The 25,428-nt window shown below is 46.3% G+C and overlaps 1 protein-coding gene across 2 annotated transcripts in view; it reads right to left on the bottom strand.

Moving 5' to 3' along the window:
• LOC136586369 (retinol dehydrogenase 7-like) overlaps positions 1-20,549 on the bottom strand; it is a 36,840-nt gene extending 16,291 nt beyond the window's left edge. The window contains exon 1 of one of the 2 annotated variants that reach the window (XM_066584460.1): positions 20,436-20,549. The gene's annotated coding sequence lies outside the window, so the exon portion shown is untranslated. The remainder of the gene's footprint in view (positions 1-20,435) is intronic. The other variant, XM_066584461.1, reaches the window with a different exon arrangement.
• Between the last annotated feature and the right edge of the window lie 4,879 nt (positions 20,550-25,428).

Genomic DNA, 25,428 nt, shown 5'->3' with positions numbered 1-25,428 from the left:
AAGCAAATCGTGGCTGTATAGAGCATGCCATGATTTTGCATTCTCATGTCGTCGCAGGCTGCAAAATATCGCTCATGTGGAAGAACCCATAGGAAAGCATGGGCTCTACACATACATGCGATTTGTAGCACTGTTGCATTGTGACAAAATTGCACAATAAAGTCGCCTGCGTAGATGCGGCCTTAATATGGTTGTTTTTAAGTAAGCAATTTAGTAAATCCATGAGGACCACACAACAAAGGCATTAAGACTTTTACAGGCTTCAGGGAAAAAAAACGATTAAATTCGTCCAGCAGTCACAGTGAAATGATTAAAAGTGAAATTTAATTTAAAGGGGTATATTGCCCCCAAGGACTTGTTCATGCCACGCAGAAGCCCTTCTATTGAAAGAAATACCAGAGCACTGCGGTAGAAGTGGCTGATAGGGGACAAGTGTGCAAGCTCATGCTGCCTCAGCTCTATAGCGGAGGGGGCTGGTTCCCATTGCAACAAGCTGTAAACCAGCAGCTTGGGCGAAGAGGGATATCCGGAGAACAAGACCTTGTTGACATTTTAAAAACAGTGAATAGGGAGTTCTGAAAGGGGCATTCTGGCAATTCAAAGTGAAATATATATTCTTTATGAGGCAAAAACCTGTAATTTTACAATATAATGCTATAACTTGTTATACGAAGGTGCAGAGACATTGCTTTATCTGTGATATGCCCCCTGCTTAGTTCTCATTGTTATGATCTGTATGCTGCACTTTGCCTGTAATACCAAGCCTGGCCAATGCAGTGGGAACAGAGCTGTCTGTGCCCTGAACTGATTTCTGCAAAAAGCAAACACTGTCAATAGGCCATCAATAGTTTACAACTGAACAACCCCCTTAAGCCTCTGCAGTCTGTCATTTAAAACCCTAAAAACAAAGCATAAAACTCCTGCAGCACATTTATCAGTATCACATACTCATGAAGATCCTACAACATGTCAATCAATGCCCTGCAGCACTATAACATAGACAACTTCTAATCACGTGATTTGTAAGCTTCCGTGAGCTCGAACATTAACTCTTTAAATTTGGCTGCCTGAAAACACACCAACTAGCAATATTGCGCTAACAGTAGCAATGAGAGCTCATCCTTGTCTTACATTTTTGTCCTGTTTTTTTTCCTCCAAAATAAGGACCCCCAATCAGACATTAAGTGCACGGAATCAGGTGTTGTAGTAATGATATTTGTGTGCTATATATCATTTATTATCTTGTCATGTGTTTCTTATATCAGCTTAGGGATATATCTACTCTTTTACTGCTTAGGCCCTTTCATCTTCCTCCCCCTCATGTTTCTCACAGAGTAGTTGTACATTCTGATTGGATAAGCTTCTCATTTACTGATAACCCTATATGCTTTCTCCAAATTCTTTCACTTTTGATACTTTACTAATGTGTGAATTATCATATCCTGGGACTAAGCAATCCTGTATAAGCACAATAACTCTTTTTGTATACTCCTATTTTGTGATGTAACGCGTGTCCGTAAAAGCGATGGTATTTCCTTTGACTAAATCAGAAGTGTACTGGCTAGATACAGAGCATTGTGTCAATCTGTTACCTTTTGTGCACAAAACTTCTCAATAACAATTTGGCCCACGCAGTGAAGGTAAGAGGAGCTCTATTAGCTCCGATATCACAGGTACACAACATTGAACATGTGAATGTCCCCGGGATCTTGTAGTCTTGTGTTGTTGAGATTTGAAATTGCCTTTTAATAAACCCTTCATATGTTCTGCGTTGTATCTGCGGCTACCACAATGCTGAGACACAGAAACAGAACATGAAGCACTAGTAGGCAACTTTCACATGAGATGGAATTGTCCGCAGGATGCAGAGCTGATGTGGATTTTGTTGTGTTTTTCATTGTGGGATGAATTCTGCAGAACATCTTGTGGAATTTCCTGTTTTTTTTACATAAAAACTTTAATTGCAGAATTACATCTCTTGTATGTTAGAATTCCACAACAAGTCGGCAAAACATCCTTAATTCTTGAGCAGAAGCTTTTGAAGTAAAGATGCACAGATTTTAACAGGCGCAGAATACAGGCCCCATAGGGATAACATTGTGATGCAAAAATGCCCTTACTAACCAATTCCATTCAGTCGTCCTCATGTGCGCGGGGGGGGGGGGGGGGGGGTGGAAGAGCCAGGAGCAGGAACTGAGATCCCACCCCCTCTCTGCCTCCTCTCCGCCCCTCTGCACTATTTGCAATGGGGAGAGGCGGAGCAGGGGTGGGGCTAATTCTCAGAACTAAGCCCCACCCCCGCCCCACCTCCTTTCATTGCAAATAGTGCAGAGGGGCAGGGAGGAGGCAGAGAGGGGGCGGGAGATCAGTTCCTGCTCCTGGCTCTTCCATCCTCCACCCCCTGCAGATGAGGACGACGTATATCGGCTCGACGTGAAAACCGAGCCAATATACGTTCGTGGGAATGCAGCCTTAAATCAAGGCTGCACCCAAGCACCAATCACATACACCCCCAACAGGCCACAGACATAAGTAAAGCCAGCTGTGTTAATAACCTGTCATCTCACAAACCCACTAATGTGGAGCTCAGTGTGCTCTCCAGGGATCTCACATTCTGCCTTAATAAAAGAGAACTCTGCAGTGACATGGAGGAATACGTCAGGAAATTAAGACATGGCAAGTAGGACACAGAACGTTTATGCTCCCAAGGCCGGTTAGCCCCACCCACTCACCTGGCTAGAGAGAGATTACTATCATAACTCATCTAGCCCTACCCCTATCTCCCCAAATATGGGGAGATATGTCACAGATCCCCTGTAGCTCCGCCCCCCTCCCCCTCTTCTCTCTCGGGGGTAATTCCTAGCCTGCTTCGCGATCTTCTATTGATTTCAATGGGGCCAACGCTGCTGCTGGCCCCATTGAAAACTATGGGCGATATCACAGATTCTTCTTTGCAATGCGAGGTTAGAGTGAAAACATCACTAATGATAATGAAACCATTGACAATCATTGGTTTCATTATCATGGGTTTTCACTCGCATCGCAGGGAAGTCGGATCGCTAGTGGGTAAAAGCCCTTAAGGCCTCATGTCCACGGGGAAAATAAGAATTAAAATCCATAGCGTTTTTCCCGCACGCGGATCCGCGCCCCATAGGAATGCATTGACCACCCGCGGGTAGATAAATACCCGCGGCTGGTAATTAAAAAATTTCTGGAGCATGAAAAAAAAAAAAATGGACATGCTCCATTTTAGTGCGGATCACGCATGCGGGAGCTCATAAGAGCACATAGCTCAACTGATCTCCCGCATGAAATGATCTCCCGCATGAAAAATAAAAGACAATTACAGTGCATCTGCAGCCCAAATCCGCGTTACAAATCCGCAGCGGATCTGATTTTCCCCGTGGACATGAGGCCTAAGCCTGCAGATGAAGATGGTGCTATGTATAGTCCTCATGAACGCATCAGTGGAGCACACAAAACGTTTGGATTTGAAACCAGAGAATTTTGGGGGGGAAATTATTATCTTTTCTACAAATCACTGCATCCAAATTCTCATAACTTATTTTTTCATGGACGGAGCGCTGTGGCTTGTTTTTTGCAGGACGAGCTGAAGTTTTTATTAGTACCATTTTTCGAGGTAGATATGGAATTTTCTTTTTATCACTTTTCTTGCTTTTTTGGAGGCAAAACAAACCAAGACTTTTGTCTCATTTTAAAGTTTTTTTAAGCTTCTACCTTGCAAGATAAATCATTTGTAGAATTTATTGTACAGGTTGTTACAGATACGATGATACCAAATATGTGGGATTTTTAATATTTATTTAAAAAATCAGCGAAATGGTGCAAAAGAGGTTTGCTATATCTATATATATATATTTTACATTTTTTATGTCCTGTGGCTGTAATAATTCATTGCACTGCAATACAATGCATTTTCACTTATAATAACGATAATAGATACTGGTGTCCCAGCTTGCCATTGCCTGGCATCCTGTTGCTATGGCAACCCATTGGCCCTCCACAAATACATTGCAGAGGGCTGATGAAGTCACACAGGGAGCGTGCTCCCTCTATGAAGCCTTTGCATGTCACAATGTACATGTGGCATGTAGAGGGTTAATAGCAGGGCTAGCGTTCTTATCTCTCCCTACTGTTGCAGTGCGACGCTGGCTCCCACTGCGGGATGGCACAGGCTCAGTTTCTGATCCTCCGCCATCCACAGGATGTAAGTTTATGTCCTGTTGTGTTAAGTACCCTGCAGCCAGGACATAAACTTGGCATTAAAGGGCCTCAAGTAAGTAAAAAAGTTTTTTACCATCTTGCACAAAACAGTGTCACTCTTGTCCAGAGGTTGTGTATGGTGTTACATTTCAACCCATATAAATGAATAGGGCTAAGTTGCAATAACATACACAGTCCATTGACAAGGCTGGCGCTGCCTATTGAAGAAAGCAGATTTTGTTTTTTAAACAACTCCTTTTAATTCTTCAGTGGATTTGGAAAAAAAAGACCTGTTGGAGTTCTCTTTTTAATTAAAAATAAGGCCACCAGGATCGGAGTTCTGCTATATGTCCGAATTAATTAACAATGATCATCCAAGAAAGAACAAGAGACATCGACTGTGTGAAGTCACCACTGTGCTGTTTCTTAAAGACCAGCCCAGTTTTAGCTTCATTTATATTGCAAAGCAGGACAAAGAAATGTGTAGTGTCCAATCACGGTGGACCAACTCCCTAAATGCAGCAATCATTACAAAGTCTAACACTGATGACATAATGTGATGTGTTACTTCAGAAGAGTAAAGGAATGTGGATACAAGACTAAATATGGTCTCTAGGAAATGTTCAAACTCCCCCACTATAAGAATAGCTCAGTCAGGTCTGTACTGCTTTAGGAGCTTCAGACTAGGGCCACTCTCACACATGCATTTTACTGTGATTATCGCGTTGTTTTGAATGCTACGGTAATCGTGGTATAACGCTCCCAATGATTTCAATGGGGCTCACAGACATACGCTCGATTGCGGCATTTACCTAGCACTGTCTGCTATATTTTCCTGCGTTTTCGCACATCATGACCCATGACAATGATGAGGTGCATTAAAAATACTGTCAGACACAGGCTACTGCATCCGAGAATAGCAGTAAAATCTCAGCGGTTTGCTGATGCGGTACGAGAGAGTGGCTTTTGTGGCAGTTTTCCATACAGTTTTTTTGAGACAAAGTTAGAAGTTTATCTAGCAGAAGTGACTGAGGCAGAAGGACCGAAAAAGAAATCAAAATTATTTACGGTGTTGATCCTTAATAAAATATAACCTTTATTAATGTCTTTTAAAATTGAAAGCCTCTTGGAACAACAGGTAGGACAAAGGACATTCACAACGTGAAACACTTAGACACAACAACGTGGGACCAGGACTGGTCAGAAGGACGCCACCACACAAAGTGCAGGATTCCTCTTTGTTAGAGACAATCCTTCCGGGTGTATATCAATACCCGGACGTAGGTGGTGGCTAGGTGTAAAGTACCCAACAAAATTATTACCAAAGTTGAGATGATAATATACATAAAATGGGAAATGTTATCACTTAAAGAAATAACTCAGGTATATGCATAGCTAATAAGAAGTCAAAATAGTTGGTGATTAATTTCATCACTTAGAGAAATAACTCTGTGTAAATAATTGATGAGAAGTCAGACTCATAACAAATATAACCTGAATTATATAGCAACAGAGGTGATAGAACTTGTCACCACGTGAAACGAATAAAAGATATGAGGAATAGAATAATGACACACTTGTCATTCCTCAAGAAAGCATCCACAACACTTAGGTAAGGCTGGATACCACTGGCATTGATAAACCCTAAGATAAAGGAGGTGTATCAATTATGGTATAAACCAGGGGTCCAGCCTCCCTAGTGTATGAAAAAATGTGGAACCTTTATGTTTAAATAGAAAAAAGTGCCTAAAAAATAGCCTCCTAATAGTCGCTGACAATGAAGCTGCAAGACCAGATACGGATGCCTATATGCATGAGGGTGCATTCCCGCGAACGTATATCGGCTCGGTTTTCATGCCGAGCCGATATACGTTGTCATCATCTGCAGTGGGGTGGGGGGGGGGGGGGAGGATGGAAGAGCCAGGAGCAGGAACTGAGCTCCCGCCCCCTCTCTACCCCTCTGCACTATTTGCAATGAGGAGAGGTGGGACGGGGACGGGGCCAATTCTCAGAACTTACCGAAAACCCATTTATTGGCCTTATACCTTAGATAGAACAATTTCCATCCTAAACTCATCAAAAAGTCCAAAGTCTACAACCAGGCTATCATATGTAACCAGATCTGCTCTAATCCATACATACATCTCTTCATATCTATTCCATTAAAGGCCCATTTAGACAACGATTATTGCTCAAAATTTTCCCAAAAGCCATCTTTTGAGCGATAATCGGTGTGTGTAAAAGTGCACCCCTCGTGCAGTTTTCGTTATGCGTAGTGTACTGAAAGACATGAGGAGTCTTATCAGGGATTCACAGTGGGATACAGCTGATACTATTGTTTCAGCTGTATCCCGCTCCCTGATAACAGGCACAGTATGAAGAACAGAGCGGGCCAGCTCTGTTCTCCATACCTGGCACAGCCGGGCTCTCCGTGCAGAAAACATCTGGATGCAGAAAACAAGCAGGGGACACCTCAGCACCCAGCACTCGGCTGTATAACAGCCGGGCGCTGGAGCGGGGGAACAGCAGTATGCAGAAGACAAGCAGGGACACCCCGCTTGTCTTCTGCAGCCTCTGCTCCGAGCGCTTGGCTGTATAAACAGCCGGCGCTTGGAGCGGAGAACAGCTGGATGCAGAAGACAAGTGGGGACACCCCGCTTGTCTTCTACATCCTCCACTGGCAGCGCAAGGTGATCGCTCATCTTGAGCGATCATCTGGTACTGCAAATGACAACGATGATCGCTCAAAAGTCGCTTGAGCGATTATCGTTGTGTTCAATTGGGCCTTAAGCCTGAGGTAGAGCCCTAAGTTGGTTTGAAAGCTCGCTAGATCATCATGTCTTTTTGTTAGCTATTAAGAGGCACCATATCTGCAAGATTACTTAAAGGGGTTGTCCCGCGCCGAAACGTTTTTTTTTTCTTCAATAGCCCCCCCGTTCGGCGCGAGACAAACCCGATGCAGGGGTAAAAAAAAAAAAAAACGTCCAGTACTTACCCGAATCCCCGCGACTTCTTACTTACCTTAGTAAGATGGCCGCCGGGATCTTCACCCACGATGCACCGCGGGTCTTCTCCCATGGTGCACCATGGGCTCTGTGCGCTCCATTGCCGATTCCAGCCTCCTGATTGGCTGGAATCGGCACACGTGACAAGGCGGAGCTACGAGGACCAGCTCTCCGGCACGAGCGGCCCCATTCACCAGGGAGAAGACCGGACTGCGCAAGCGCGTCTAATCGGGCGATTAGACGCTGAAATTAGACGGCACCATGGAGACGAGGACGCTAGCAACGGAACAGGTAAGTGAATAACTTCTGTATGGCTCATAATTAATGCACAATGTACATTACAAAGTGCATTAATATGGCCATACAGAAGTGTAAAACCCCACTTGCTTTCGCGGGACAACCCCTTTAATTTCTCTTCCTAAGAACAATCATTTTTTATTTTAAAGGCTTATATATGCAGATTAAAGTGATGGCAATATAGCATACACTGAACCATCACTGCATTAGAAATAACTGCATGTGACATCTTGTGATTAATAACACGTTCTCATGCAATTAGCACATTACGGTCTACTCTCAGATAATGTGCTGACCTCTCCTCAGCGCATCAGAAGGCAACATTTGGTAGTCATGGGCAAATGTGGGGACTGGAACAGCTTTGACTGCGGGCAGATTGGAGCCTGAAGTGCTGTGCCAGTTTTTCGGAAATAGTTACACTTATTGGCTGTTCCCAAACCATGTTATTAAGAGTGTACCAAGACTGGTTGAATCATGTGACGTGTGGTTGATCCCAGAGGCGTAACTTGAAGCTTCTGGGCCCCAATGCAAAACCTGTAACAGGGCCCCCAACTATAATGCTTTATTCATAGTACTGGGCTCCCTATATGGAGAGGAGAGGCCTTATGGGCCCCCTAAGGCTCCTGGGCCCGGGTGCAACCGCATCCCCTGCATCCTCTATAGTTACGCCCCTGGTTAACCCTAGAGGCAAGCATTGTATAGCACATCTGGCATCTCAGCAGCAACCTGCCACAGTAGACCAACTGATCCAGCAGTGCAACAGCAGGGAAGTTAGATACATTTTCATAATGACCTTGCATTGACTAAGGTTTTAATAGCTATAGAACATAGAAGAGGGTTCTTTACTGCCAGAGCAGTGAGACTATAGAGCCCTCTGCCTAAAGACATGGTGATGGGGAATTCGATAAAAGAGTTTGAGGGGCCTGGTTGCCTTGCTTAAAGGGGTTGTCTCACGGCAGCAAGTGGGGTTCAGCACTTCTGTATGGCCATATTAATGCACTTTGTAATATACATCGTGCATTAAATATTGGCCATACAGAAGTTATACACTCCGGTGCTGGTGTCCCCGTCTCCATGGTGCCGACCAAAGCCGCCTTCTCCCTGGATTAGACGCGCTTGCGCTGAAGGGGCCGCTCCGGCGTGCTCGCGCCGCACAGGTCTTCTGCGCATGCACAGAAGACCTCTGCGGCGCGAGCATGCCGGAGCTGGACAGAAGAGGAGACTGCGCAAGCGCGTCTAATCCAGGGAGAAGGCGGCTTTGGTCGGCGCCATGGAGACGGGGACGCCAGCACCGGAGGGGGTAAGTGTATAACTTCTGTATGGCCAATATTTAATGCACGATGTATATTACAAAGTGCATTAATATGGCCATACAGAAGTGCTTAACACCACTTGCTGCCGCGGGACAACCCCTTTAAGTGTTACAGTATTACATGTTAGAGTCACTAATTACTTCAGATGGATTGTTGATCCAGAGATTTTTCCAATTGCCAGACTCAGAGTCTCTATGAATTCTTTCATAGGGACAGACACGTGGAACAACAGTCATATTTTGCCCAGCCACACTATCGCTGCCTATTGGTCTTTTTTTACACAGTTTTTTTCTCTGTTTGCTTAGTAACTGGTTGATGAATATTAATTGATACATAGTAATAAACATAATATTTACTTGACTCAAGTATAACATTGTTGTATTGCTATTACTAATAATACTCACTGGATCATCACCATGTGATTGTTCGCAGCAAGAGAAACGAAGTCATCTTGTGGATATGAAACCTTTTAACCCCTTAGTGACGGCCCCATAGTCATTTTATGTCCTGCCATTGCAGCACGTGTGTGGAAGGAGATAGCGCCGCTCTCTCTCTCCATACAGTGCGGACGTCAGCTGTTTATTACAGCTGACACCGGCAAGCAATAGCTGTCAATTCTGAGAGCGGCATTTAAATCCCCCGACCAATGTTTGGGGGTCCCGTGCAGGATCCCCATAATGCTATAGCATTATATCATACGGCAGGAGTAATCTAAGCATCGCTGGCTGTCGTCCCCCCTGGGGACTTAAAGAAAGTGTAAAAAAAAAACAATTAACTTTTTTAAATTTAATAATTAATAAAACTTAAGTTTAAAAAAAAAATAAATAAATAACCTTTTGCCATATCTGCAATAAAACAATCTAAATAAAGCAAAAATACGTGTTTGGTATCGCTGCAACCGTAAAAGTCTGATCTATCAAAATACCCCTTTTACCCTGCAGGTTAACAACGTCCGGGAAAAAAAAACAAAAAAAAACACAAGAGCGCCAGAAATGAGCTTCTTTTGGTCACCCTATCTCCAAGAAAAAAGGTAATAAAAAGCGATAAAAAAGTTGGTTGTATTCAAAAATGAATACCGCACAAAATGAGCCCTCACTCAACTACGTTGACGGAAAAATAAAAAAAAGTTATTGTGCGCAGAAAATGGCGACAGAAAATAATTTTAAAAAATTAAATATTTTTGTTTCCCAGGAAGCATTGCCTGGCTTATAAGACTCCCTACACCAACTTTGTGGCCTGCACAAGGAGAAAGATTATCCCCGTAGACCAAAATAGTGGTAAAACATGGTGTGCTCATAGTCTAATATTGGTTGTATGTGATTGATTACTTGAATTTTGGAAATAGACGGTGATAGATATGAAAACTGATGAGCTGATGGGAAAAAGATTAAAAGCTCATTCACCGGGGGCGTGGCCTAACCTGCAGAGCGGACGGTCGCACTGATCCAGGGCTCCTTAGCCAGAAGAAAAATCCCTCCTTTTTCCACCTTCTCTGGCTCTTCAAGACTCTCAGGGGACACGTCCGATCCTACACTACCACTCCTGCAGGTGAGGATAACTTCGGGAGAGACCCGGCACCGAGCGGGACAGTGCCTGCACATCGGGGCCTAACACTAAAGATAAGCCGCGGTCTGGATTTCCAGGCTGAGAGGAGGCACGACGCGCAGAGGAGTGCTACGCGCAGCCGACGCTGACGAGATACAGAACATAGCAGCGGTCCTGCGCTCTGAAGCGAGCGGAAGAACAGGTGGGCAAAGCGAGCAGTACACACCAGCTCAGCGAGCACCCGGCCCCGGCAGAGGCACTGTAGAAGAAGACGAACGGACGGGTGAGAGTGACGGCTGAGGGAGGGGGGGGGGGGGGGTACCGGGCTGGAGAGAGAGAGTCAGCAAGAGAAGCTGAATACCCGGTGAGCTCCCAAACCGCTCCCAAACCGCCCCACATTAATGCGAACGGCTATCATCGCCTTCACAAGTAATCTCGGCCTTCCCTCCATTTTCTCCCCCCCCCCCAGGTGTTTTCCCGCCAAAGCCTCACCACTATCTTATCCTTATAGAGGGTTAACAGAGGAAGCACTATAAAGAGGAACATATTAACCCTTGAGCCTCCATAGCACACCATATCAAACCACTCAAGGGTATACAAGAGCCCAGCTCTAATTTTTTTTGAACTCACTAAGTGAGCTCTAAACCAAAACAATTTTTCTCTTTACTAAGACTCTGATATAGAAAGTCAAGCTCAATTTTTTCTCATCGCCTTCGGGCAACAAATATTACATAAACATGGCAGACTGAGAAGATACTGAGTGGAGGACAGAGCCGTGCCACCCAAGTCAGGGCGAATAATCTCAAACGCCAGTAAACATCATAAAGATATAAAGTGCAACACCTCTATCCACACTCAAAAGAGGTCAGAAATGGTGAAGGGAATAAGGGAACGCAGCAGCGACCCCCCAGACACTCCAAGGAGGCAGAAGAACCAGGCAGACATGCAAAAATTCCTAAAAAAAAAAAAGAACGCACAGTCACCAGGCGCTATCCCTAAATCTCAATCAATACAACATGTGCCAGAGCAAATTCACCAAGACTCAGAGGATGACAGTGAAATAGAGGAAGATGGCGAGTTGGGCGCTCAAATTTCCAAATCCTTCCTCCATAAAACGCCCTTCTCAAGGTCACGCAGCCTATAATGGTGGAACTGGCAGACATAAAATCTGAACTCCAGCATATAGGGCACAGGGTTGAAGATTTAGAGGGATCATGCTCGACGATTATTAAACATGCGAAAGCGACCTCCCAGGTGGTAGAAGTGCACCGCTCCTATTTAGAACGTGCCCTTACCCTGATAGAGGACCAAGAAAATAGAAGCCGCAGAAGTAACATACGCATAAAAGGCCTGCCTGAGTCTTGGACCTCAGAGTCACTCCGAAAAGTAGCAGGTGAGATTTTTGCTGACTTATTGGGAGAGGAGAGAGCTGCCCATATCCAGATTGAACGAATCCATAGAGCAATCAGACCCAAACTCAAACTAACAGATCCACCAAGAGATGTTATCTGCGGCTTGCTCTCATTTACTGACACAAATGCGATACTAAACGCTGCCAGATCACTAAACTCTTTAAAATATGACTCTCAGATTCAACTCTTCCAAGACATAGCGCCCACCACGCTAGCAAAAAGACGGACCCTGAAACCACTACTGGAGGTACTGAGATCGAAGGATATCCCATATTCATGGCTATTTCCTTTCGGCCTTGCGATCAATAAAGCTGGCCGCAGGATCGTCGTCAGAACCCCAGAAGATCTGGAGACGGTGTGGCAACAACTGGATATCACACATATAGATATTCCCTCGTGGATGCCTACGCAGTATGACCTGAATATCCCTCCTCTACCGGAGGGGGACTCCTGGAAGACGGTTCCGAGACTCAAATCTCCGAAAGGCAAGAGATCCCAAACTAAACCCTCATCATAGACTTGTAATCCTTACAGGCTGACCTTTATGGGGGGACGGTGCTTGGGAGGTGGACTCTGGACTTGGGGGTAAGAGGTTCTTTTCTGTTCTGGGATTGAGTGCCTTATGTAGTCGGAGATTTCCCAAATCGGGCCAACTGAGCAAGCAGGACGGCATTTATGCTGGGACAAGTCTTGTCATTTGTCTTGGCAGCGAATAGACTCACAAGAAAAGGCACTACCACGGCCGTGATATTTGAAGGTGACAGGGTGGAGTAAGAGGTTCGAGATTTGGAACGCACTGCCGCTGAGACCTCTTTGGTGGTTGGAGGGCGGGGTGTGGGGCATTGTAGGGCTTCCAGGGACTGATCGGGGGTCGGTCCTCGGGAGTTCTCTGCCTGACGCGCCGCCCCATAAGACTTAGATATATGGTCTCAAGTACTAAAATCCAAATATTGCTAACTGGATGTTGTTTGCATTTAACGCTTAATGTCTCATGTGATAATCGTAGGATCAGATAATGCAACCTTAAAGGAATCGATGTCCTTTTTCATGTAATGTCTCTTCTCCATGTCACCTTCTCATCTTCCTCCTCTGTTCTTGCTCCCCTATGTTTACGCACCTCCTCCCCTCCCCGCTTCACTCCCACCCCCTCCCCGTGGAGGGAAACACGCAGACTCCTTCTCGAAGGAAGATTCTCATCCCCCTCGGGGGGAACCAGACCACGCCGGAAGGAGCGCCTGATCCTCCATGGTGGAAGCGAACACAACATGTAGTAAGTACCTGACACTTACAACAAAACACACTATAGGCCAGCCTACCTTTCAGAGCAAAGTCAGAAAGAGCGTTAGCATAGCTCCCCGGACATGGGTGGCGCTATAGCGCTCGTTCTCCACAATTGTTCTCTGTTTTCTTCACAGTTACTCTTAGGTCACCTTAGGTGACATATTAGTCCCTCAGACTGGTGACCTGAACGGACTTCTCAGTTTACACTAATTCGAAGTTAATTATTGTTTATTACTAAGATGCTGACTGGGCACACAATACCTGATCATTCCTCCCCTCTTTCCCTTAAACAACATGTCCCAACACCAAACAAAAACACCGCCCCTAAAAGATAAAACAATTATCACTTCCTTTAACACGAAAGGTCTAAATTCACCAAAACAAACGCCATCACGTGATATGGCTTATGAAAAAAATCCAATACTAAAATTGCTTTTATAACACATTTCAAAAGCGATAAAATCCCAAGGCTTCCAAAAGAGTACTTTTCACAGTGGTTTCACAGTAGTAACCCCACCTCGGCAAAAAGAGGGGTGTCTATAGCTATCCACAGGGGACTCCCCTTCCGTTTTGAACAGCAATACTCAGACTTAGAGGGTCGCTTTATTTTTATCAGGGGCACAATGAATGGAATGTATTACACATTAGCTAACATATATGCCCCTAATGTACAGCAAACAAAATGGTTAATCGACATGATAAATAAACTGAAATCCTTTGCTGTCGGTCACATAATTCTAGGCGGTGACTTTAATGTCACATTAAATCCACTCTTAGATTCCTCAAGAGGGAGGTCCCAGGTCTCGCAGAAAGTTATCAAGCGGATTCACTTGGCGCTACAGGATCTGAATTTGGTCGATTCCTGGAGATACAATAATCCAACAAAAAAGGACTACACCTTTTATTCACACATGCACGACTTGCAACAGAGACTAGACTACATCTTCATCCCAACAAAATTACTAAATGTAGTACAAAAAACACAAATTGATAGCATAACAATATCAGACCATGCCCCGGTGCATACCGAATTAAATATCCTTTCAAACAACCTAGGGGAGTGGAGATGGCGATTAAATGAGACATTATTAAGAGAAGAGCCTTCTAGACAGGAAGCGAACAAAGGTCTGTCTGAATTTTTTGAAATAAATTCAAGAGACAATACAAACTTCCCTATCATATGGGAAACGCATAAAGCGTATATGAGAGGTCTCTTCATTTCCATGGGTGCTAAACTCAAAAAACTAAAACAAAAAGAAATAGACGACATACTAAGCAAGATCAAATCCCTAGAACAGACGAAAAAATTGTCAGCGCTAGAAAGTGTACAATCCGATCTAAACTCCCTTAGAAAACAACTCATAGGATTACTAGATAAGAAATTTACCAGATCATATAGGACATATAAACACAAGATATATGCACATGGGGACAAGGGAGGCAAATTAATGTCCTCTCTGATAAAGAAGGAGAGGGAAAAAACCTCTATCAAGGAAATCAAGAAAGAAAATGGGGACAAAACAACTCCACGCAAGATATAGCTGCAGCCTTTCAAGCTTATTATACTAAACACTATAACCTTGATGAGGGAAAGTCAAACTCTGCCTTAGAAAACAAACAAAGATATGAATAATTTTCTGAAAGAATTAAATCTTCCCACACTGAGCTCAGAAGAATCTGCTAAATTAATAACGTCCATCGACCAGGAGGAACTAATAGAGGTAATAAATAGCTTCCCCAACGGTAAAAGTCCTGGACCTGACGGTCTCACAATAGCTTACTACAAGACACTACAACAGACGTTACTACCCTTTCTGTTACGCACACTAAATGCGATGCTGGAAGGGGCGTCCTTTACTAAACAAGCACAAGAAGCACACATTACCCTGATACACAAAGAAGGAAAAGATCCCGCTCAATGCAATAATTATAGACCAATCTTTCTGTTAAACCTTGATATTAAGATCTGGGCAAAACTACTCGCTCGTAGAATCAGCACAATTATACCCAAACTAATAATGGAGGAACAATCGGGCTTTGTAAACGGCAGAGAGGGTAAAGACAATGCAGCAATTCTCCTCCATTCCATTTATTATGCGAAGAAAAAGAACATTCCTCTGGTTTTCTTGGGTATTGATGCTGAAAAAGCATTTGACAGAGTTGATTGGTCTTTCAAAATAAATCAGTGATCTTAAATATCTCACTACCCCCGCATAGAGTAGCAGAGATAAAGGGTAGTTCCCCATATGCATGGGCAGAGCAGTATATTGATTACTTAGGCATTAAAATAACAAATAATCTCACTAAACTATTTGAATTTAACTTACTCCCTTTACTAACGGAAATAACATCTCTCTTAGGCCTCCTTCCCACGAGCGTGACGGGCTCCGCAGCGTAATATTACGCTGTGAAGCCCGTCACGGCGCCCCCCAGAGCCCCTATACTTACCTGCGGGAGATAGCGTGAAATCGCTTCCCCGCCCACCGCCGCCGCGTCACCGCGCGTCACCGCCCGTCACCGCCCACCGCCGCCACGTCACCAGCCGTGTCACGTGCCGCGGCCGGCCGTGCCACGTGCCGCGGCCGGGCGCGTCATATGACGTCATATGACGCGCGGCGGTGGGCGGGAAAGCGTTTTTTCACGCTATCTCCCGCTGGTTACAGCGGGAGATAGCGTGAATGGACGGCTTCCATTGACTTCAATGGAAGCCGTCAGTGCGTACAGCCCGTCCTCGCCCGCAGAAAATAGAGCATGCTGCGGGTGAGGACGGGAGAAATCGCGGTGCGTAATTCCGCGGTGGAATTACGCATCGTGAGCATGGAGCTATTAGGTTCAATAGAACCTAATAGCTGCGGGCAACGCAGCGGATTTTCGCCGCGAATTACGCGGCGGAAATCCGTTCGTGGGAAGGAGGCCTTATCCTCCTATAATATCCCTATAATTTCTTGGTTTGGTAGGAAGAATCTTATCAAAACCTATATATTACCCAGGATTCTCTATAAATTGCAAATGCTTCCAATCCACATACCAAAATCCTTTTTAAAAAAAATTAAACTCGCTGCTCGCAAGTTTCTTTTGGAAATACAAACGTCCCAGACTGGCATACTCCTTAATGATTAGAAAAAGACAGTGGGGAGGGGTAGGATTACCGGACACCACAGAATACTACAATGCTATCAATTTAAACAGATGGCTTGAGCTGATGTTCCCAATAAACAACCAGAAATTGGGAAGACTAGCCCAGCTTGCGTATGGGTCAGATTTTCAAAGGGACATGTGGTTCCCAGACGCGAGACTTTACAGGTCTAAAGACTACAACACCTTGCTGCGTGGCATCTGCAAGACCTGGGACTCAACTCAAAAGTGGCTAGCACATACCCCCTCACCAAACACACCATTAAATCTACTTCCTTTCATTAACAAACAACAGGAGACCCGAACTTCCGAAAATTTATGGAACATTTTTGAAAAACACTCAATTCAGGACTTGTAGAAGATTATCCATAAGGACCCGATCTCCATAATTTACACACTGTCCCAGAAAAGAGACCTACAGGACTTACATATTGCACATCTCTCGGCGGTAATCACTAACTTTAAAACAAAATTCCTATCGACGAGACCGATGACCGACTTTGAAAAAGTAATGATTAACAAAAATAAATCTGCTAGGAAAACATCCGCCCTGACCAAGATTCTCACGGCACATTGTGCTTTCAACAGACCCACCTACATTTCCTCCTGGGAAAAGGAATTAAAGTTATCAGACACAGAAATCAAGACAATCTTTAAATCCTCATACGGGATCTCACCATGTGTACGTCTACAAGAGAACCATTACAAATTACTAACCAGATGGTATAAAACGCCTGAGTGGTTATACAAATACAAGTTGGCAGATTCAGACAAATGTTGGAGGTGCCAAGAACAAACAGGTTCGTACCTACACATCTGGTGGAACTGCAATAAAATCAGACCCTTTTGGGAGGAAGTAGAGGGAGAGATGGAAAAGACCCTCAAAAGGAGAATTCTATTAACCCCCGAAAAAATTATCCTCAATAGACCACAAGAGTCCTCCAATCCAAACAAAGACAAACTTCTATCATTTATGATAGCGGCAGCCAAAGCCCAAGTCCCCCTTTGCTGGGGAAAAACAAACCCCCCATCTGTTGAGATGTGGAGAGACAAACTGAATCAAATTTACCAGTTTGAAAAACTGCTTAGCTGGTCAAACTTCTCCCACACTTCCTTCACGAAAATATGGGCCCCTTGGGAAAAACATGTCCCACATATAACTGGAAAATGATAAATTCATTAAAAAACAAATTCAAACAAAACCAGGGTATACCTCTCAGTGTTTCTGAAATTAAAGGCATTAAACAAATAGGTGATCCAATAGACCCGCTTTAAGGATGTTGAATTAGGTCAATATAATACGTGAAACAACTTGTGTGAAGGAAGGATATGTAGGTGTTTCTTGAACCCCCCCCCCTCCCCTCTACCTCATTTCCCCCCCCCCCCCGCCCCCATCCCGTGTACCCCCCCACCCTCCTTTTAATCACCCCATACACTTTATTGCGTATTAATGTAGTTGTTGTTGAAGGTGATATCCAGCTCGGAGTCAGTCAAGCATCCTCCCCTTCAATCAGCTTAATATACAAGGTGCGGAGGAGGGTTTGTGGCGGAAGGCCGAGCCAGAGGTTACAAACTGTTTATAAAATATTGTCTGAACTAACAATGAGACAACATAGGCTCTGGATGTCTAAAGATACCATAACTCAATGTCTCACACCGTTTAAACAAAAAAGAGGTTAAAAATTAAAGATGAGCGAACACCAAAATGTTCGGGTTCGCGTTATTCGAAACGAACTTCCCACGATGTTCGGGTGTTCGTTTCGAATAACGAACCCCATTGAAGTCAATGGGCGACCGGAACATTTTTGTATTTCGCCGATGCTCGCTAAGGTTTTCATGTGTGAAAATCTTGGCAATTCAAGAAAATGATGGGAACGACACAGCAACGGATAGGGCAGGCGAGGGGCTACATGTTGGGCTGCATCTCAAGTTCACAGGTCCCACTATTAAGCCACAATAGCGGCAAGAGTGAGACCCCCCCCCCCCCCGCACTGTCAGCATAACGATCGTTCTCCTCTGCCACAGCTGTAACAGCTGTGGCAGAGAAGAACGATGTTAGCCCATTGAATTCAGTGGAGCCGTCAATACAGCCGACTCCACTGAATGCAATGGGCTGCCGGCGATCGCGGGATGAATTGTCGGAAAGGGGTTAAATATATAAGCCCTTCCCTGCAATTCATCCAGAAATGTGTAAAAATAAAAAATATATATATACTCACCTGGTGCCCGCAGACGGAGTTCAGCGCGGCAGGCTGCAGTTCTCCTGAACTGCTCTGAACAGCTGTGAGTAGTATTCAGCAGCCGGGGATTTAAAATCCCCGCCTGCTGAATAAGATGCCTCTGATTGGTCACAGCCTGGCCAATCAGAGGCAGCCCTCACTCACCCATTCATGAATTCATGAATGGGTGTGAGTGAGGGCTGGCCTCTGATTGGTCAGGCTGTGACCATTCAGAGGCATCATTCAGCAGGCGGGGATTTTAAATCCCCGGCTGCTGAATACTACTCACAGCTGTTCAGAGCAGTTCAGGAGAACTGCAGCCTGCCGCGCTGAACTCCGTCTGCCGGCACCAGGTGAGTATATATATATTTTTTATTTTTACACATTTCTGGATGAATTGCAGGGAAGGGCTTATATATTTAACCCCTTTCCGACAATTCATCCCACGATCGCCGGCAGCCCATTGCATTCAGTGGAGTCGGCTGTATTGCCGGTTCCATTGAATTCAATGGGCAAACATCGTTCTTCTCTGTCACAGCTGTTACAGCTGTGGCAGAGAAGAAGGATTTGTCTTCTATATGTTCTCAATGGGGTTGGCGCTGCTGCCGCCGGCCCCATTGAGCGCATATAGAAAAGATTTCTCAGGGAAGAAAGTTAAAGTAACCCGAACATCCGAACATCGTGTGGTGTTCGTTACGAATAACGAACATCCCGAACACCCTAATATTCGCCCGAGCATCAAGCTCGGACGAGTACGTTCGCTCATCTCTATTAAAAATGTGCTTTTGTTAATTTTGTATAAAAGCTCAACATCTGTACATCTGTAACTAAATGTCTGTAATAGCAAAAACCTTTCAATAAAAAGTGATTTAATAAAAAAAATTTAAAAAAATAAATAAATATTTTTGAAAAAAAAAACAGTGCAGCAAAAAAAAAACAAACAAACAAAAAAACTATAAATTTGGTATCGTAGTAATCATACTAATCATTTTTCTGTTGCAGTTTGTGTGCCGTTGAAACAGGACGCACCGAAAGATGGCGGAATGTTGTTTTGTTTCCCATTTCGCTCCATTTAAAATTTTTTAAAAGTTTTTCAGAACATTATAAGCTACAATAAATAGAACCATTAAAAAACACAACTCGTCCCGCAAAAAACCAGCCCTCATACAGCGACGTCGATGGATAAATGAAGGAGTTACAATTTTTTTAAAAGGGAGGAAAAAACGAAAATAGAAAAAAAGCACAAAAAATGTCCGTCACTAAGGGGTTAATGGCTAACAAAAATATATAAGGTTATAGAAGGTAATAGCGAGCTTTCAAACCTACGCAGGATTTAGGCCTCTGTTGAAAGTGGTTATAAGCTTGTACTCCCAAATAATTCTATAGCTTTGTTATATTATTACATGGATCTCTATATGTACAGAATAAGGCCGGCTGCACACGGCCGTGACGGGCTCCGCCGCGAAATTCTGCGGCGGAGCCCGTGACAGCGCCCCCCAGAGACCCCATGCGGATCCGGCGTCTTCAGTCCCGCATGACGCTTTGGCGGGCATGTGCTGCAGCGTTATGTGACACGCTGGCCGCGTCATATGACACGCTCACAGCATCACATGACGCGCCCGGCGGTGGGCGGGGAAGGGGTTTTACGCTATCTTCCGCTGTGCTACAGCGGAATGGACTGCAAAGGAAGCCGTCCGCGCGTACACCCGCGGCAAATAGAGCATGCCGCGGGTGAGGACGGGTGATTTCACAGTGCGGAATTCCGCGATGGAATTTCGCACCGTGAGCCTTGAGCTATTAGGTTCAATAGAACCTAATAGCTGCGGGCAATCAGTCCGTGGGAAGGAGCCCTAATGTAAGCCATCTGCTCTATAGCTGATATACTGCAGCTAGTCGCTCAGGAACTCATTTACTTTAGCTATTAATTAAAAAGGAAAAACAAGTTGTCAGTGATCTGGCAAGACCATATATTATTATTATAGGCAGAAACTACATAAAGCTCACCTCTATATATGACGATTCTATAGGAGATCCCGTCCGGCACACGGTCCCTTCTCACTGGGAGCACAGAGGGCTTTGCATTCCTGAAGCAGAAAAGGGAGTGGCACACACTTTCTAGAGAAGTGTAAAAACATGTACAGACAAGCTACATGAATCTGAGGATTGCTGATGCATTAGATAGAAGAAACCCTCTTGGCCTGGACAGCAAGTACACCTGCACAAACTTTTCTGACTACCTGATGCACATCGTATATTAGTATGCATCAGTATTCTAAAACACAACACCTGCTTTGATTAACCTGTGCTGCTCACATGGATAGCACTGACCAGTGAAAGCAGGTGTAGTGTCTTAGACTACCAATGCATATTAATATACAGTGTGCATCGGGTAGTCAGAGAAGCGGTGTGGCCATAGTGGTTGGTCTAGGATCGGAGGGTCCAGAGCTCACCATACATCTGCTTTTGGGTTAATGAAGCTCAGTGCCAACAGTGATCTCATCTTCAGGCTGGATTCACAAGAACGTATATCGGCTCGGTTTTCACGCCTAGCCGATATACGTCGTCCTCATCTGCAGGGGAAGGGGGGAGGATGGAAGAGCCAGGAGCAGGAACTGAGCTCCCGCCCCCTCTCTCCTTCCTCTACACCCCTCTGCACTATTTGCAATGGAAGGAGGCGGGATGGGGGCAGGGCTAAGTTCCGTGAATTAGCCCCACCCCCACTGGCAGTTTTTCACTGAGAGTGCAGACGACCGACGAACAGTGGTGTGCAACCTTTGTCGCGCCAAGATCAGCCGGGGAGCCACCACCACCAGCATGCGCAGACATATGATGGCCAAGCACCCCACAAGGTGGGACGAAGGCCGTTCACCGCCTCTGGTTTGCACCGCTACCTCTCCCCCTGTGCCCCAACCTGCCACTGAGATCCAACCCCCCTCTCAGGACACAGGCACTACCGTCTCCTGGCCTGCACCCACACCCTCACCTCCGCTGTGCTCGGCCACATCCACCAATGTCTCTCAGTGCACCGTCCAGCCGTCGGTAGCGCAAGTGTTGGAGCGCAAGCGCAAGTACGCCGCCACGCACCCGCACGCTCAAGCGTTAAACGTGCACATAGCCAAATTTATCAGCCTGGAGATGCTGCCGTATAGGGTTGTGGAAACGGAGGCTTTCAAAAGGTATGATGGCGGCGGCGGCCCCGCGCTACTCAGTTCCCAGTCGCCACTACTTTTCCCGATGTGCCGTCCCAGCCCTGCACGACCACATGTCCCGCAACATTGTACGCGCCCTCACCAACGCGGTTACTGCCAAGGTCCACTTAACAACGGACACGTGGACAAGCACAGGCAGGCAGGGCCACTATATCTCCCTGACGGCACATTGGGTGAATTTAGTGGAGGCTGGGACAGAGTCAGAGCCTGGGACCGCTCACGTCCTACCCACCCCCAGAATTGCGGGCCCCAGCTCGGTGGTGGTATCTGCGGCGGTGTATGCTTCCTCCACTAAACCACCCTCCTCCTCCTCCTCCTCCTACGCAACCTCGGTCTCGCAATCAAGATGTGTCAGCAGCAGCACGTCGCCAGCAGTCGGTGTCGCGCGGCACGGCAGCACAGCGGTGGGCAAGCGTCAGCAGGCCGTGCTGAAACTACTCAGCTTAGGAGAGAAGAGGCACATGGCCCACGAACTGCTGCAGGGTCTGACAGAGCAGACCGACCGCTGGCTTGCGCCGCTGAGCCTCCAACCGGGCATGGTCGTGTGTGACAACGGCCGTAACCTGGTGGTGGCTCTGCAGCTCGGCAGCCTCACGCACGTGCCATGCCTGGCCCAAGTCTTTAATTTGGTGGTTCAGCACTTTCTGAAAAGCTACCCACGCTTGTCAGACCTGACCGGAAATGTGCGCCGGCTCTGCGCACATTTCCGCAAGTCCCACATGGAGGCTGCCAGCCTGCGCACCCTGCAACATCGGTTTCATCTGACAGTGCACCGACTGCTATGCGACGTGCCCACACGGTGGAACTCTACGCTCCACATGTTGGCCAGGCTCTATGAGCAGCGTAGAGCTGTAGTGGAATACCAACTCCAACATGGGCGGTGCAGTGGGAGTCAGCCTCCTCAATTCTTTACAGAAGAGTAGGCCTGGTTGGCAGACATCTGCCAGGTCCTTGGAAACTTTGGAGGAGTCTACCCAGATGGTGAGCGGCGATGCTGCAATCATTAGCGTCACCATTCCTCTGCTATGCCTCTTGAGAAGTTCCCTGCAAAGCATAAAGGCAGACGCTTTGCGCTCGAAAACAGAGGTGGGGGAAGACAGTATGTCGCTGGATAGTCAGAGCACCCTCCTGTCTATATCTCAGCACATTGAGGAGGAGGAGGAGGAGCATGAGGAGGAGGGGGAAGAGACAGCTTGGCCCACTGCTGAGGGTACCCATGCTGCTTGCCTGTCATCCTTTCAGCGTGTATGGCCTGAGGAGGAGGAGGAGGAGGAGGAGGATCCTGAAAGTGATCTTCCTAGTGAGGACAGCCATGATTTGCGTACAGGTACCCTGGCACACATGGCTGACTTCATGTTAGGATGCCTTTCTCGTGACCCTCGCGTTACACGCATTCTGGCCACTACGGATTACTGGGTGTACACACTGCTCGACCCACGGTATAAGGAGAACCTTTCCACTCTCATACCCGAAGAGGAAAGGGGTTCGAGAGTGATGCTATACCACAGGACCCTGGCGGACAAACTGATGGTAAAATTCCCATCCGACAGCGCTAGTGGCCGAAGGCGCAGTTCCGAGGGCCAGGTAGCAGGGGAGGCGCGAAGATCAGGCAGCATGTACAGCACAGGCAGGGGAACACTCTCTAAGGCCCTTGACAGCTTTATGGCTCCCCAGCAAGACTGTGTCACCGCTCCCCAGTCAAGGCTGAGTTGGCGGGAGCACTGTAAAAGGATGGTGAGGGAGTACTAAGCCGATCGCACGACCGTCCTTCGTGACACCTTTGCCCCCTACAACTACTGGGTGTCGAAGCTGGACACGTGGCCTGAACTCGCGCTTAATGCCCTGGAGGTGCTTGATTGTCCTGCGGCTAGCGTCTTGTCAGAGAGGGTGTTTAGTGCGGCTGGGGGAATCATCACAGATAAGCGTACCCGCCTGTCAACCGACAGTGCCAACAGGCTTACACTCATCAAGATGAACAAAGCCTGGATTTCCCCAGACTTCTCTTCTCCACCAGCGGACAGCAGCGATACCTAAACAATACGTAGGCTGCACCCGCGGATGGAAGCATCGTTCTCTATCACCATCAAAAACGGGGACCTTTTAGCTTCATCAATCTGTGTATAATATTCATCCTCCTCCTCCTGCTCCTCCTCCTGAAACCTGACGTAATCACGCCGAACGGGCAATTTTTCTGAGGCCCACAAGGCTCAGTCATATAATTTTTGTAAACAATTTTTATACGTTTCAATGCTCATTAAAGCGTTGAAACTTGCACCTGAACCAATTTTTATTTTAACTGGGCTGCCTTCAGGCCTAGTTACAAATTAAGCCACATTAACCAAAGCGATTAATGGGTTTCACCTGCCCTCTTGGTTGGGCATAGGCAATTTTTCTGACGTACATTAGTACTGTTGGTACACCAATTTTTTGGGGCCCTCGCCTACAGTGTAATCCAATTAATTTTTTGCCCACCTGCATTAAAGCTGACGTTACATCAGCTGTGCTGGGCACTGCAATGGGATATATTTATGTACCGCCGGTGGGTTCCAGGGAGCCACCCATGCTGTCGGTCCACACGGACTTCACAATAGGGAGTTGTACCTGCCTGTGTCTATGAATTAAAAACCCCGGTCAGGTTGGGGCATACAGTGTGGGCCGAAGCCCACCTGCATTTAACATGACATTACCTCAGCTGTGATGGGCACTGCAATGGGATACATGTACAGCCGGTGGGTTCCAGGGAGCCACCCATGCTGTGGGTGCACACGGAATTTCCATTGCGGAGTTGTACCTTAGCGAGCATCGGCGATATACAAAAATGCTCGAGTCACCCATTGACTTCAATGGGGTTCGTTACTCGAAACGAACCCTCGAGCATCGCGAAAATTTCATCCCGAGTAACGAGCACCCGAGCATTTTGGTGCTCGCTCATCTCTAATCCTGACAGCATACACCTGGAGGTTGTCCGCTGGACACCTGTTGGGACAGGAAGCGGAAAATACTAAAGCTAACTCCCACCACCGGCTCACCAGTGTGTACCAAATAACTACAGTGACCCGGCTTTGCTTAACCAATCATTTTTAATACAGAAATCATTAGTACAATACATTACTTCACGTAAAAATAACTCAAGGAGAGGGAAAAGCCCCTATGCTGTCAGGATGACTTCAAGAAAAGGAATTAACAGGTAGGACCTAATTCCTGCCTTCCCCTCGTCATCTTGACAGCATACACCTGGAGAAGCCCAACAACCAAGGGCTTTAGGGAGGGACCACTGCCTGTAGCACCTTCCGCCCAAAGGCCATATCACGGCTGGCCCCCAGGTCCAGGCGATAGTGTTTAGTAAAGGTATGAGTGCTCGACCATGTGGCGGCTCTGCAGATCTGGTCGGTTGTCGCCTGGGCTCTCTCCGCCCAGGAACAGGCGACCGCCCTAGTGGAATGGGCTCTAACATCGCCCGGGAGTGGGATCCCCTGGGATCTGTACGCCTCTTCTATGGCCCTCCTGACCAAACGCGCTAAGGAGTCCTTAGTAGCGGCCCCTCCTCTGCGTGGACCCAGAAATTGAATAAAGAGGTTGTTAGACTTCCTGAAGGAATGTGTGACCTCCAAATACTTCAGGACTGCTCGTCTAACATCTAGATTATGGAACCTCGTTCCGTGGTGTTACGGGGTTCCTGGCAGAAGGAGGGAAGTACTATTTGCTGTTCTCTGTGAAAGTCTGAGAACTTTCGGTTGGAAAAAGGGGTCAGGCCTGAACTTTATTTTATCTGGGAAGGTGGTCATATA

Source organism: Eleutherodactylus coqui, chromosome 1 (genome assembly GCF_035609145.1).
Source record: "Eleutherodactylus coqui strain aEleCoq1 chromosome 1, aEleCoq1.hap1, whole genome shotgun sequence".
In the NCBI taxonomy this organism is placed as follows: domain Eukaryota; kingdom Metazoa; phylum Chordata; class Amphibia; order Anura; family Eleutherodactylidae; genus Eleutherodactylus; species Eleutherodactylus coqui.
The sequence above is the reverse complement of the archived record's forward strand: the minus strand, read 5'-3'. Positions and strand labels throughout refer to the sequence as shown.